This window comes from Felis catus, chromosome C1 (assembly GCF_018350175.1).
Source record: "Felis catus isolate Fca126 chromosome C1, F.catus_Fca126_mat1.0, whole genome shotgun sequence".
NCBI lineage: Eukaryota > Metazoa > Chordata > Mammalia > Carnivora > Felidae > Felis > Felis catus.
In genome coordinates, this window is record NC_058375.1 from 180,468,624 (window position 1) to 180,472,765 (window position 4,142).

Below are 4,142 nucleotides of genomic sequence, written 5' to 3' on the forward strand. Positions count from 1 at the left end.
GCATGAACAGGGGAGGGGCAGAGAGGGAGGGAGACACAGAATCCGAAGCAGGCTCCAGGCTCCGAGCCATCAGCCCAGAACCTGACGCGGGGCTCGAACTCACGGACAGCTAGATCGTGACCTGAGCTGAAGTCGGCCGCTTAACCCACTGAGCCACCCAGGCGCCCCAGGAAAACACACTTTGAATAGTAATTATAAAATTTGGGGAAAATCTGGGGCAAATAGAATAATTTTTGAAAAATATGGGTGTTATGGCTTAATAAAAAAGTGATATGTTTTGACATAACCATCTTGTTACATATCCTCACTAATACATGAAGAAAGAAACACAGATATTGGTTTGCCATGTAAAGGCAATTTTTCTTGTTAAGGTGATGATGAATGTTTTGTCTTATCAATGCCAAGAACGTTTTTGCATTTTGAGACGTGTTTATTGTTTTATTATTATTTAAAAAAATTTTTAATGTTCATTTAATTTTGAGAGAGAGAGTGAGAGAGACAGAGTGCAAGCAGGGGAGGGGCCAAGAGAGAGGGAGACACAGAATCCAAAGCAGGCTCCAGGCTCCGATCCGTTAGCATAGGGCCTGATACGGGGCTCAAGTTCACAAAGAGTGAGATTGTGACCTGAACCAAAGTAGGCTGCTTAACCCACTGAGCCACCCAGGCACCCCAAGACATGTTTATATAGGAAAGAGGGATTTTTCAAAGGAGCTCTGATTTTCTATTTCATAGCAGTTATTCTCATTGTCCCCTCTGAGATCATAGGCTACCTCTTTGTCAACATCTGACTAAATGTAGTATTTGTCTCTTTTTATTTATACATTTCACTTTGGTCTTCTGGAATTACTTATATGCCGATTAAAAATGTTAAGAGGGACTTAAGAACGAGCTTTTGGTAAGATTATTTTAAGACCTTCCAAGACTTTCTAATGTTCTAATTTCACACTGAACCTTTATGAGAGTTTAAAAGATTTAAAGACTCTGATAATTCACTGCTTATGCATCACACTTTAATTTCTTTAATTTTCTATTTTCCATGTTAATTTTACAATCCATTGTGAAACAGTATTTTTGTTTATTACTAGTAACTGACAATATTATCAAATCATATTGAATCATAGAAACATCGTAGTCAAGCTGAAATCACTTGTGATTATTTGGACTAAATCTATGTGTTCACTGATGTATGGAAAACATTTGTAAGAAAATGATAAATGTTGTTAGTTTGCAATTATTACTGTGGCAAGGGGTGGTTCATAAATTAGTAAAATTCTGTGCTGAAGAGAAAACATTTAGCTAGAAAAATACAGATAGTTAAATGTGAAATTATAACCAGTTTTGTTAATAACATTTTCTTAGAAAACATTTTAAGAAGGAAGTCATGTAAAGTGTAAAAAAAATAATTCATTTTGCATTAATAAAACTCATATAGATAATAATAAAACCAATTTTGGATATCACTAACTAAAATTACACAATTAATTATTTTGAATATGAATACTTTTGCACCAATGCATTTTTGGCACTTTCTGGTAAGCATAACTTAGGTTAGTAAAAAGTCTATGACACAGATTTGCAAACACTGCCTTCTGTTCTTGATGAAACTTTGACTAACTATAAAATCATACCTCTTTGCATTCAGGCAGAGAAAGGCAGGACACGGTATTGTAAAATAAGAGACCTTAGATACTAAATAACCATTTTTTTAGATAATAACTTACTGAAATAAAGACGGTTATTTCCACACCTGCAATGTCTCCACCTTTAATAGAATTTCATCATTTCTCCAGTTGTGGACTTGAAATAAGTGTTTTTAATGAAAATCACTTTACAGCCCTCTTTCCTTTGCTCTGTCAGGTTGTGAAATACTTTTATTGCTTCATGTAAAAGCAGGAGGTTCATAATACACTATCATCACAAGGAAGAAAAAAATTTTCTTTGCTCATTCAAGTTATATGTTTCTGTGCTCCATTATCATGGTAAATTATTCCAGTCTTTCAAATTTAGACCTTTCTTCAAAAATAAAAACTATTTAGTATGAATACACTCACAGTTTAGATAGTAGGAAATAAGAAATTAATTAAACATAACTATCCCACTATAAAATTTAAGCACAATTTTGATTGTAGAACAAAAACCAAGGGCAATTTACATTTAAAATTGTTTATCACTCAATTTAAAAATAGAGGGAACAAGTGATTGATGTGAGCTAATGTGATAATAGTCAAATGTAACTAATTTGGTATTTCTGTGGAAAACAGTCTATCCTTGAAATATTCAAAAATGAAATACATGTACTGGACTATTAATGGCATATCCTTTAATTTCTTGATTCTCCAATCATTGTTCTTTTCGAGAAAGGTTGACTAACACCAAACAATTGATGGACAGAAATTTAATATGCCAACCAAAATAACAATGTATGCTTATTTCTGTCACGGACAAGATGATGTATAGTAGTAAGTATGACTATAAACCAAGGAAATTATACACAAGACAACCAAAGGAGAACTCTGAAAGGCAGTAAGACAGGGCACTTCAGGAATGAGAGAAATATAGCTGCAATAATCAAGACAATGTGGTTCTGGTAAGAGGATAAACTCATAAATCAATGGAATGGGATGGAGAACTCTAAAGTAGACCCACAAAAATATATGCAATTAATTTTGACACTTGGTGCTAAAATAATTCAATAGGGGATGGAGAGACTTTTCAACAAATGGTGTTGGAACCTATAGGCAAAAATATATATCTCAACCTTAATCTCATACTTCATACAAAATTATATATTTTTTACATCTAGACTTAAATGTTAAACTTCAATCAATTCATGAAAATAATAAGATAATATATTTGGGATCTTGGGATAGGCAAATAATTCTTATATTTGAAAGCAAGAGCTTAAACTATAATGGAAAAATTAATAAATTAGTTCTCATTAAAATGAAAAATGAAAACTTTTATTCTGCAACAAGACCATGTGATGAAGTTAAATATCATGCACAGATTGGGATAAAATATATGCAAACCATACTACTAAAAAGGGATTAAAGTAGTAATTAAAATATACAAAGTCTTAAATCTAAATGTAAAAAAATAAATAAAAGCAAAAAATCTAATTGGAAAATGAGCAATTAACAAGACTAGACCTTTCACTCAAGAAGATACACAGATGCACTCTGGGGATGATGACAGAGTAGGAGTATCCTAAGCTCACCTCTCTCCACAGATACACCTAGATAACACCCATATCAGTGTCAATAAGCCAAAAAATGATACAAATATTGGCAGAACAGACTCTCCAGCTAATCACTGAGGAGAGGCCATATTGAAAAAAAATTAGAAAGGGCAGAAACATGGTCAAGAACCAAAGTGACCTATGAGACTGTCCAAGGGAAGTAGAGACACCAAGCACACAAAAAGAGAGATGAACAGACCACACACCAGGCACAAGGGATCCACACTGAGAAGATGAATCCCCATAACATTTGGCTTTGAAAACCAGAAGGGCTTAACTTTGCAAGTTCTTACAATGGGTAGGACTTGACATCTGGAATTTTAAAAATCAGTCACTCGGCTCTGGGAGAGCTGGGGGCAATAGGAAACTGAGTCCCCACCTTTAATGAGCCAGCACAACAAATCTCCCCCACAAAGATACAGCACAGAAAAAAAGTTTGAAAACATCCTGCGGTATACTTACCGGTATAAGAAGATTTACTTACTAATCTCAGAACATGTGCTAGAGGAACAGAGATCTTTATAAGCCTTTTCCAAGAACAACAGTGCTACCAAGTGCCATTTCCCTCTGCTGCCCCGTAGCCTAGATAAACAACACGTGTGGGAATCAGCACAACCACCCTCTTTCTAGATTGCTAATAGCACACCCCACCTTTTGCTCTCCTGTGTACCTGCCCCATCCAACTTAACCTCAGTAGTTGTCCATCCAAAGTAGTTCCATGAACATGGAATTGTACAAGCAGCCTCCACAGGCCCAGCACCACTCCTGGTGACTTCTTCCATGGGAAGAGGGGAGGATAACTACATATTCCAGTTTAACTGTGGCCCTAGAAGAGGGCTGAGGGAAAACATCTGGTCTGACTGCAGGCACTGCCCAACAATGAAAGCCTGCCAGGAGAAAACCC